The sequence below is a fragment of the Salvelinus sp. IW2-2015 genome, linkage group LG11 (assembly GCF_002910315.2).
Source record: "Salvelinus sp. IW2-2015 linkage group LG11, ASM291031v2, whole genome shotgun sequence".
NCBI lineage: Eukaryota > Metazoa > Chordata > Actinopteri > Salmoniformes > Salmonidae > Salvelinus > Salvelinus sp. IW2-2015.
Genome location: NC_036851.1, coordinates 20,948,095 through 20,960,667, shown reverse-complemented (window position 1 = coordinate 20,960,667; position 12,573 = coordinate 20,948,095).

Here is a 12,573-nt window from a genome sequence, read left to right as displayed (position 1 = left end):
TGTCTTGTCGTTGTCAGTTTTATGTGGACCCCAGGAAAGAGTCATGTGGATCCTAATAAACTAAACTAAACCTAACCATATCAGGCACAACCCATTTAATCTACCTCTTTGGGTAGTTACAGTTGTTCAATATTTGTGCTATAAAAGCACACTGTTAACCTGTCCCTTTGACTTTTCTAAAAAAGGGCTGAGGTAGAAAATCAGTTTCATGCAAATTTTGACTCTGTATGTTTAATAAGCCCATCTATAATACATGGAGATGCACAAGGCAAAGGAGCAGGTGTAAGAGAATCACTTTCCCCATAAAGTGGCACTGTCGGTGCACACGTATATTCCATCAACTCCGAGAGAGGAGAGCTAGCAAAGTGCTGTCATCACTTTACTGGATGACATTGATTGTTCCCCCTTTGGTGATCAGATACTGTTTAAGCATTCTGATTTTGAATCAATGAGAGCGGAAGATGAGAAAAATCAGTTTTTAATGGCCCACTACTAATTTGTTCTGCCTTAATCAAATCAACCTTGATGTCATTCAAATGCTAAATGGATACAATACAAGTAGAAAGGCCTATATGCATTGGACATCTACGTGAAAGAGATCCTGCTGTAATCGAATGCCCAGCCCTATGTAAACTTCTGGACAAAATTGTGTTTGACCAGATACAATGCCATTTCACAGTAAACAAATTGACAACAGACTTTCAGCACACATAAAGGGACAGACACTTCACAAGCACGGCACTTACATAAATGACTGATGAATGGCTGAGAGAAAATTGATGATAAAATGATTGTGGGGCTGTCTTGTTAGACTTCAGTGCAGCTTTTGACATTATCAATCATAGTATGCTGCTGGAAAAACATACGTGTTATGGCTTTACATCCCCTGCTATAATGTGGATAAAGAGTTACATGTCTAACAGAACACAGGTGTTCTTTAATGGAAGCCTCTCAAACATAACCCAGGTAGAAGCAGGAATTCCCCAGGGTAGCTGTTTAGGCCCCTTGCTTTTTTCAATCTTTTCTAACGACATGCCACTGGCTTTGAGTAAGGCCAGTGTGTCTATTTATGCAGATGACTCAACACTTGTAATGAGTACAATGGGAGACAGAGTGCTGGTTTCAAGCGCAGGGCGCAGCAGGTGTTTATTAGTAAAGGACCACAGGAGGAGGCAGGTAGCTGGGTCCAGGGGCATGCAGAAGGTCATACACAGGGACTCCGAAAAGGTAACAGTACAGGCAGGGAAATGGCTAATAACGTAGTCCAGGACATCAAGCAAGAGGTTGACAGGAAATCTGAGTACAGGCAGGGAATAAGCAAAAAAGCATTGTTATTGAGGATGGCCAAAAAACTACGATACACGGGAGGACTAATATGGAAATAAACAGAGCTCCGAATAGAAAGTGTATCAAAACAAACAATACCTCACAATGATGGGGTGCAAAGAACTGAACTAAATAGTGTGTTTAAATGACATACAGGTGATCAGAATTCAGGTGATTGGGATCTGGAGAGGGAGGGGATCTATGTGTTTGAGAGTGTGGGCTGGAAAGTGAGCTGCGTTCAGGGGATCGATGTGTTTGAGAGTGTGAGTTGGAAGCAGATGTTACACAGCTATTACTGCAACTGAAATGACTGAAACACTGAAGAGCTGCAGTTAGTTTCGGAATGGGTAGCAAGGAATAAGTTAGTCCTAAATATTTCCAAAACTAAAAGCATTGTATTTGGGACAAATCATTCACTAAACCCTAAACCTCAACTACATCTCGTAATGAATAATGTGGAAATTGAGCAAGTTGAGGTGACTAAACTAACATGCATGTCAATCTCTCATGGCTCAAAGTGAAAGAGATTGACTTCCTCGTTACTTGTTTATGTAAGAGGTGTTGACAAGCTGTTGGTTCCGAGCTGTCTGTTTTAAAATACTAGCACACAGCTCAGACACCCATGCATACCCACAAGACATTCCACCAGAGGTCTCTTCACAGTCCCCAAGCCCAGAACAGACTATGGGAGGCGCACAGTACTACACAGAGCCATGACTACATGTAACTGATGCTTTTTAAATCTGATTCTACTGCTTGCAAGGAAAAATACACCTTATAGAACAGCTGGGACTGTGAAATAACACAAACATAGGCACAGACACATGCATACAAACACGATACCATACGCGCTATACACACATGTACACATGATATTGCATTGTAGATATGTGGTAGCGGAGTATGGGCCTGAGGTCACACACTTATTGTGTTGTGAATTCTGTAATTAATGTATTGTAAGGTTTGTAAAATTGTATAACTGCCTTAATTTTTCCGGTCCCCAGGAAGAGTAGCTGCGGCCTTGGCAGCAGCTAATGGGAATCCATAGTAAATACAAATACCAACTCACTGAATTACATTATTATATGAAGAATACCAGTATGTGGCATTCAAATGTGATTATATACACATTATAAACCGGCTTCAGAGTTCAGACAACTTCACATCCATGTTTGTGTAATCCAGTAACACACACGAGAGGTCACACAACGCAGAGTGTGTGAGCGTCAAATGTAAGCTACGTGTTCTCCTCTCATGCTCTGTGTAGCCCTGCTGGCCCAGGGGAGACGGATGTTGCAGGCTCATTGGCTGCTAATCCTGCCACTGTGAAAGAACAGCAAATCAAGAGGCCCTCCCCAAGGCCCAGGAAAATGGATATTGATCCCGAGCCATGACAAAATGGATTAAATTACAGAGTAGTGCTGGTAGTAGCAAGGATGGAGAGGGAGGGATGGAGAAGGAGGGAGGGAGGGGGAGAGAGGTGGGGAGGAAGGGAGGTGTGGGGGGATTGGAGGGGACTCTGCCAAGACTTTGGCTGCCCATGTCTGGCAATGGTAGACAGCTCACTCCCTCTTCTCCCTGTAATCAATACTATAATCAATCGTTCCCTCCAACTTCCTCCTGCATGAAAAAAGTTCCTAGAACACGCTCAATCTCTATAACATTTGATTGAGACTGAGTGTGAAAGTGTGATGAAGGTATCGACTACATATTGGAGGGAGAAGATACATCACAGACACATTAGGGGAGACTTGACTAACACTGTGCAAACGTTAGTGGGTAAAGCTGGGTGGGAGAAGTCATTCACTAGCCTACAGTCACTAGTCTTCTTGTATGAGCAGTGATCTGTGCATGGAGTACTCCAGGGTCTTCCCCCCTTTGTCTCATTCACACCCTTTTTGTTCATGGCTTGAAGAGAAGAGAGGGAGAAGGGTCTGGGTCTGGAGAGGATATCTAACAGAATACTTTCCCTGCATGTTCTAAGCTTTAATATTCTGCATATTAATGTGTCCAATGCCACGACAGGAATATCAAAGAGTGGAGTGCTCAAGAGTAGCTCTGTCATACTTTTGGGCCCATAGCCTTATGGTTTGGCCCCTTAAATCTTTTATGGACGGTTTCCCAGGCACAACGATGGTCATATGACACAAAAATAGAGCTCTTTGGCCATGCACACCAACTGTGGGTTTGGCCTTCGAAAGAACAATGCTTACTGTATGCAGAAATGACCTAATCTCTACTGTAAAATATGATGTTGGATCTATCATGTAATGGGGCAATTTTTCTTCCAATGGTCCTGGGGCTCTTGTCAGGTCAACAGAATCATGAACTTTTTCCAAGTACCAGGACATTTCAGCCAAACACCTGGTTGCCTCTGCCAGAAGGCTGAAACTTGGCTGCAAGTGGATCTTCCAGCAAGACAATAACCCCAAGCACATATCGAAATCCACAAAGAAATGGTTAATTGACCACAAACAAAAAGAGAAAGATTATTTTACATTTAACATTTAAGTCATTTAGCAGACGCTCTTATCCAGAGCGACTTACAAATTGGAAAGTTCATACATATTCATCCTGGTCCCCCCGTGGGGAATGAACCCACAACCCTGGCGTTGCAAGCGCCATGCTCTACCAACTGAGCCACACGGGACCATTATGATTAAGATCCCTTCCAATGTGTTCTCCTGTCTCATAAAACATTTTTGAAAAATGCTTAGTGTCATTATTCTTGCAAATTGAGTGTGCTGGAGTATTGAAAACAAGGGAGGGGATCCAATCATTTTGAGAATTTTGTTTGTTACTTTTTACCCCCTTTTTCTCCCCAATTGGTAGTTAGTCTTGTCCCATCGCTGCAACTCCTGTACAGACTCGGGAGAGGTGAAGGTCGAGAGCCATGCATCCTCCGAAACACAACACTGCTAAGCCGCAGTGCTTCTTGACACACTGCTTGCTTAACCCAGAAGCCAGCCGCACCAATGTGTTGGAGGAAACACTGTACAACTGGCAACCGAAGTCAGACTGCATGTGCCCAGGCCGCCACAAGTAGTCGCTAGAGTGCGATGGGACAAGGACATCCCAGCCGTCCAAATCCTCTCCTAACGACGCCAATTGTGTGCTGCCTCATGGGTCTTCCGGTCGCGGCCGGCTGCAACACAGCCTGGGATCGAACCCGGGTCTGTAGTGATGCTTCAGGCACTGCGATGAGCTTTTCTATGTATTACTTGTTAAACAAAATATATTTCTCTGAGCAATTGTATTAGTATAAAATATACTTTTCCCCCCAAAAAAATTGCATCCAATATAGCTCAGTATTTGTATTTATTTTATACAGGCTTTTTTGCTCATTTTTATCAAGGTATCCAATAATTCTGGATCCCCACTGTATGTAAATGTACATTAAAACGCTGTGCATTTCAGTGCAGTGATGTTCAAATCCCTTTGAGGAAGAGAGTGCATCATGGGTCCTTAGATTGACAGTCAAGTACTATAAGGAAAAGTGACGTGGTTTTATTACCTCATTTGATGCAAGAAAATAGTATACATTTTTAGGGCAATACTGCCATGCTAAATCCATAAAATATATATTGGCATACAACCGGTAGTCTAAGCCAATTTTGCCAGTTTTGTAGACAGATCAGTCATCCAAGAAATGTTAAGAAATGGAAGCTCATTTACTGCATTTCTATACAGTAAAATGTAAAATGATATTAGTAGAACAGGAAAAACAAGCTAAAATAACCCCAGCCATTATCATATTGGTTGCTGTATTTTAAATTCACCTCAGCCGATCTACAAACACATAGCCTATTAGCTATACAGTTAGCCGCTACACACGTTAATTCTACAGATTTTGCCATGACTTATGCCATGTTAATATGTTAGCTGAGTGAGAGTGGCTAACAAAATCAATGGGGGCCCCCTAGAGGTTAGGGCCCCTGTGCACTTGCCCAGTTGGTAATTCGGCCATGATTACTACAAGTTTAGATAGGTGTCTAGACTAATTTACTAATTTATCAATAAATAACTAAATTACTGACATGGGCTAATGTAGTGACTGTCAGTGAGTGACATATAAAAAGAGAAAAACTGCTGATGACAACCAAGTTTCGAAATTCCTCCTTGTGTATTGTACAGACGTGGGATCTTAAATAATCCTGCAGCAACAGGAAATATGAATTATGTGGATTTAATTATTGGACATTTTTGTAGTGGTTTCTTTAGGGCAAATTTTTCAAGTTTTTCTTTAGGGCAAATCAAGTCTGACTTTTTTAAGTGGAAATGACAAACTTTCGAAGTCTTTTTAGAACTCAAATACACTACAAGTTAGCATTTCCTGCAATGCAAGAAAATTCTCAGCAAAAAAAGAGTGATTTAAGATCCTACATTTGTACTATTCTAACTGTCAACAGTAAATTGAGACCCAGACTGAGTTCCTAAATATATACAGTATCAATCAAATTTTCAGACACACCTACTCATTCAAGGGTTTTTCTTTATTTTTAATATTTTCTACATTGTAGAATAATAGTGAAGACATCAAAACCATGAAATAACACATATGGAATCAGGTAGTAACCAAAGAAGTGTTAAACAAATCAAAAAATATGTATTATTTGAGATTCTTCAAGCCACCCTTTGCATTGATGACAGCTTTGTACACTCTTGGCATTCTCTCAACCAGGTTCACGATGAATGCTTTTCCAACAGTCTTGAAGGAGTTCCCACAAATGCTGAGCACTTGTTGGCTGCTTTTCCTTCACTCTGCAGTCTGGGGTGGCAGGTAGCCTAGTGGATAGAGTGTTGGGCCAGTAACCGAAAGGTTGCTGGATCAAATCCCTGAGCTGACAAAGTAAAAATCTGTTGTTCTGAGCAAGACAGTTAACCCACTGTTCCCCAGGTGCTGAAGATGTGGATGTTGATTATGGCAGCCCCCCGCACCTCTCTGATTCAGAAGGGTTGGGTTAAATGCAGAAGACACAGACACAGTTGAATGCATTCAGTACAACTGACTAGGTACCCCTGTTTCCCAAACCATCTCAATTGGGTGGAGGCCAGGTCATCACTCCATCAGTCTCCTGCTTGGTCAAATAGCTCTTACACAGCCTGACAGCTTTGCACACTCTAGGCATTCTGTCAACCATCTTCACCTGGTATGCTTTTCCTCAGTCCTTAAGGAGTTTCCACATATGCTGAGCACTTGTTGGCTGCTTTTCCTTCACTCTGCGGTCCAACTCATTCCAAACCATCTCAATTGGGTTGAGTTCAGATGATTGTGGACGCCAGGTGCTTCTACACCTGCATTGCTTGCTGTTTGGGGTTTTAGGCTGGGTTTCTGTACAGCACTTTGTGACATCAGCTGATGTAAGAAGGGCTCTATAAATACATTTGATTGATAGATTTGATTGATTGATTGATTGATGCAGCACTCCATCACTCTCCTTCTTAGTCAAATAGCCCTTACACAGCCTGGAGGTGTGTTTGGTCATTGTCCTGTTGAAAAACAAATGATAGTCCCACAAAGCGCAAACCAGATGGGATGGAGTATCGCTGCAGAATGCTGTGGTAGCCATGCTGGTTAAGTGTGCCTTGAATTTTAAATAAATCACAGACATTGTCACCAGCAATGCACCCCCACACAATCACACCTCCTCCTCCATGCTTCACGGTGGGAACCACACATGCGGAAATAATCCGTTCACCTACTCTACGTCTCACAAAGACGCAGTGATGGGAACCAAAAATCTCAAATTTGGACTCATCAGACCAATGGACAGATTTCCACCGGTCTAATGTTCATTGCTCGTGTTTCTTGGCCCAAGCAATATTCTTCTTCTTATTGGTGTCCTTTAGTAGTAGTTTCTTTACAGAAATTCAACCATGATGGCTTGATTCTTACTTGAACTCTGTGAAGCATTTATTTGGGCTGCAATCTGAGGCTGGTAAGTCTAATGAACTTATCCTCTGCAGCAGAGGTAATTCTGTGTCTTCCTTTCCCCACGAGAGCCAGTTTCATCATGGAGCTTGATGGTTTTAGCCGTATTGATTGACCTTCATGTCTTATAGTAATGACAGACTGTTGTTTCTCTTTGCTTATTTGAGCTGTTCTTGCCATAATATGGACTTGGTCTTTTACCAAATAGGGCTATCTTCTGTATACCGCCCCTACATTGTCATAGCACAACTGATTGGCTCAAACACATTAAGAAGGAAAGAAATTCCACAATTGTATTTTTAACAAGGCACACCTGTTAATTGAAATGCATTCCAGGTGACTACCTCATAAAGCTGGTTGAGAGAATACAAATAGTGTGCAAAGCTGTCAAGACAAAGAGTGGCTACTTTAAAGAATCTCACATAAAATATATTTCAATTTGTTTAAAACTTTTTTTTGGTTACTACATGATTCATATGTGTTATTTCATAGTTTTGATGTCTTCACTATTATTCTACAATGTATAAAATAGTAAAAATAAAGAAAACCCTTGAATGAATAGGTGTGTCCAAACTTTTGACTGGTACTGTAAGTATATAAAAGGTTGAGCTCCGGACCTCTGTGTCCTCATATGTACTGTAGTTACGGCCCAGGTCATGTTGCAGCAGTGTGTATGAGGGAGATTCCTAGATGTGCAGGAGTGCAAGAGACAATCAAATGTGTCGTATCGGTGGAAAACGTTGTGTGTGTTAACTGTAAGGGTACCCATGGTGATGGAAATCAGAAGTTTCCGGTGAGAGAAAGGCAGGTCGAGGTTGCCAGGATCAGAGTAGTACAGAAGGTGTTGTATGCTGAGGCAGTGACGAGAGTAGTAGAGAAAGATGGGTCCAGGGTGAGGGATCCTAAGAGGCTCCCTGTGAGAAGGCCGAGGCCAATAGAGTGTGATAGGAATAACGTGTTTCAGTAAGGTTGGATTTTTAGCGTTCATAGCCATAATTATCAACAGAAATGGAACATAAATCACAGAAAATAGATGTTGTTTTGGCAGCTGCAGAGATGTACATGGGTGTATGAGATTTTACTGCAGAGTTACAAGGTGTGTTGAGCGATAGTGTCCTGTCCGCCCAGGCTGCCGGCTTGGTGTAGGATCAGATAGGACCAAGTAGTGGAATAGGTTTTAATGGGTGTATGGTTAGTTGGTAGGGACATTTTTCTTCCATTTTCCCTGTCCTCTTTCCCTTCCCTTTTGTGTCACAAAGTGTAATGAATTCACACTCCAGAACAGTAGGCGGATACTAGATAAGAGAAATAGATAGGTATAGGGAGGCTGTATCTGGCCTCACACTCTAGTACAGTAGGTGGCAGTGTATGTACCTTTCAGTTGGATGCGATCCGCCAATACAAATGTATTTCAAGAAACGTGTAGGCTAGTGGTTAGCTCAATGATGTATATAAACCATTAAGTTAGCTAGCTGATTAGCTTCACGGTAAAAACATTAGCGTCCGGTCAGCAACATTAACATCGATTTTCTCTTCAAAATAAAAGGCTGCAGTAAAACTCTATGTGTCTGATACAAAATCCATATTTTTTGCAGTTTTGAATAGTGCAGAATAGTACAGTTACGTTACAAAATTATAACTACATCGGGAGAAAAAACTAAAGAGAATGATTGCTTTATATAAGATACATGAACGATAGAAGCACCAGTTAGCCTGGAGTTAGCCTCTCCCGGCTAGCCGAATAAATCAATCAGATAATCCCTGGGCTTCAATACCTCTTTCGCCAAATGGCCTGGACCCTTTGCTGCCGACACAGAGCCCTGCCGATTCATCATGACTGGTCTGCCGACGTAACCATCCGAGGGGGTTTCAACAGGCTCCCCCGTAGCGATGTCCCCCTGAGGCCCATCTGCTAGCCTGCTGCTATCCATCGGCCTGCTAGCTGTCTGAATCTCCTCCAGCTCACCTAGCTACTCACTGGACCCTATGATTACTCGGCTACACATGCCTCTCCCTAATGTCAATATGCATTGTCTATTGCTGTTTTGGTTAGTAATTATTGTCTTATTTCACTGTAGAGCCTCCAGTCGTGCTCAATATGCCTTAGCTAGCCCTGTTGTTCCACCCCCCACACATGCGGTGACTGCACCTGGCTTAAATGGTGCTTCTAGAGACAATACCTCTCTAATCGTCACTCAATGCCTAGGCTTACCTCCACTGTACTCACATCCTACTATATGCCTTGAATCTATCCTTCCGTGCCCAGAAACCTGCCCCCTTTACTCTGTTCCGAATGTATTAGACGACCAGTTATTTTAGCCTTTAGCCGTACTCTTATCCTACTCCTCCTCTGTTCCTCTAGTGATGTAGAGGTTAACCCAGGCCCTGCAGCCCCCAGCATCACTCCCATTCCCCAGGCGCTCTCATTTCTTAGTCATGGCCTCTAAACCTTCAAGCTGCATACTGGACCCTATTCCAACTAAACTACTGAAAGAGCTGCTTCCTGTGCTTGGCCCTCCTCATGTTGAACATAACAAACGGCTCTCTATCCACCGGATGTGTACCAAACTCACTAAAAGTGGCAGTAATATAGTCTCTCTTGAAAAAGCCAAACCTTGACCCAGAAAATATAAAAAATTATCGGCCTATATTGAATCTCCCATTCCTCTCAAAATGTTTAGAAAAAGCTGTTGCGCAGCAACTCACTGCCTTTCTGAAGACAATCAATGTATGCGAAACACTTCAGTCTGGTTTTAGACCCCATCATTTACATTTACATTTAAGTCATTTAGCAGACGCTCTTATCCAGAGCGACTTACAAATTGGTGCATTCACCTTATGATATCCAGTGGAACAACCACTTTACAATAGTGCATCTAACTCTTTTAAGGGGGGGGGGTTAGAAGGATTACTTTATCCTATCCTAGGTATTCCTTAAAGAGGTGGGGTTTCAGGTGTCTCCGGAAGGTGGTGATGAATCCGCTGACCTGGCGTCGTGAGGGAGTTTGTTCCACCATTGGGGTGCCAGAGCAGCGACACAGTTTTGACTGGGCTAGCGGAAACTGTACTTCCTCAGAGGTTGGGAGGCGAGCAGGCCAGAGGTGGATGAACGCAGTGCCCTTGTTTGGGTGTAGGCCTGATCAGAGCCTGAAGGTACGGAGGTGCCGTTCCCCTCACAGCTCCGTAGGCAAGCACCATGGTCTGTAGCGGATGCGAGCTTCAACTGGAAGCCAGTGGAGAGAGCGGAGGAGCGGGGTGACGTGAGAGAACTTGGGAAAGTTGAACACCAGACGGCGCTGCGGCGTTCTGGATGAGTTGTAGGGGTTTAATGGCACAGGCAGGGAGCCCAGCCAACAGCGAGTTGCAGTAATCCAGACGGGAGATGACAAGTGCCTGGATTAGGACCTGCCCGCTTCCCTGCGTGAGGCAGGGTCGTACTCTGCGAATGTTGTAGAGCATGAACCTACAGGAAGGGTCACCGCCTTGATGTTGTTGAGAACGACAGGGTGTTGTCCAGGATCACGCAAGGTTCTAGCACTCTGGGAGAGGACACAATGGAGTTGTCAACCGTGATGGCGAGATCATGGAACGGGCAGTCCTTCCCCGGGAGGAAGAGCAGCTCCGTCTTGCCGAGGTTCAGCTTGAGGTGGTGATCCGTCATCCACACTGATATGTCTGCCAGACATGCAGAGATGCGATTCACCACCTGGTTATCAGAGGGGGAAGGAGAAGATTAAGTGTGTTCGTCTGCATAGCAATGATAGGAGAGACCATGTGAGGATATGACAGAGCCAAGTGACTTGGTGTATAGCGAGAATAGGAGAGGGCCTAGAACAGAGCCCTGGGGGACACCAGTGGTGAGAGCATCATAGCACTGAGACTGCACTTGTGTAGGTGGTAAATTACCTTTTAATGGCGTCAGACCAGTTCTGGCATGGTTTAGATCTTCTCTGTCGGAAAGATATCAGTTTGTCTCTGTGGATGGTTTGTCCTCTGACAAATCAACTGTAAATTCCGGTGTTCCTCAAGGCTCCGTTTTAGGACCACTATTGTTTTCACTATATATTTTACCTCTTGGTGATGTCATTCGGAAACATAATGTTAACTTTCACTGCTATGTGGATGACACACCTGTACATTTCGATGAAACATGGTGAAGCCCCAAAATGTCCCTCCGTGGAAGCCTGTGTTTCAGACATAAGGAAGTGGATGGCAGCAAATGTTCTACTTTTAAACTTGGACAAAACAGAGATGCTTGTTCTAAGTCCCAAGAAACAAATAGATCTTCTGTTGAATCTGAGAATTAATCTTGATGGTTGTACAGTCGTCTCAAATAAAACTGTGAAGGACCTTGGCGTTACTCTGGACCCTGATCTCTCTTTTGACGAACATATCAAGCCTGTTTCAAGGACAGCTTTTTTCCATCCACGTAACATTGCAAAAATCTGAAACTTTCTGTCCAAAAATTATGCTGAAAAATGTATTCATGCTTTTGTCACTTCTAGGTTAGACTACTGCAATGCTCTACTTTCCGGCTACCCGGATAAAGAACAAAATAAACTACAATTAGTGGTAAACAAGGCTGCTAGAATCTTGACTAGAACCAAAAAATGTGATCATATTACTCCAGTGCTAGCCTCTCTACACTGGCTTCCTGTGAAGGCAAGGGCTGATTTCAAGGTTTTACTGCCCATTACATGGGCTTGCTCCTACCTATCTTTCCGATTTGGTCCTGCCGTACATACCTACACGTATGCTACGGTCACATAACGCAGGCCTCCTTACTCTCCCTAGAATTTCTAAGCAAATAGCTGGAGGCAGGTTTTCTCCTATAGAGATCCATTTTTATGGAATGGTCTGCCTACCCATGTGAGAGACGCAAACTCAGTCTCAACCTTTAAGTCTTTATTGAAGATTCATCTCTTCAGAAGGTCCTATGATTGAGTGTAGTCTGGCCCAGGAGTGTGTAGGTGAACGTAAAGTCACAGGAGCAACGAACCACCCTTGCTGTCTCTGCCTGGCTGGTTCCCCTCTCTCCACTGGGATTCTCTGCCTCTAATATATTACAGGGGTTGACTGGCTTACTGGTGCTCTTCCATGCCGTCCCTAGGAGAGGTGAGTGGGTTGAGTCACTGACATGATCTTCCTGTCCGGGTTGGCACCCCCCCTTGGGATGTGCCGTGGCGGGGATCTTTGTGGGCTATACTCGGCCTTGTCTCAGGATGGTAAGTTGGTGGTTGAAGAAATCCTTCTAGTGGTGTGGGGGCTTTGCTTTGGCAAAGTGGGTGAGGTTATATCCTGCCTGGTTGGCCCTG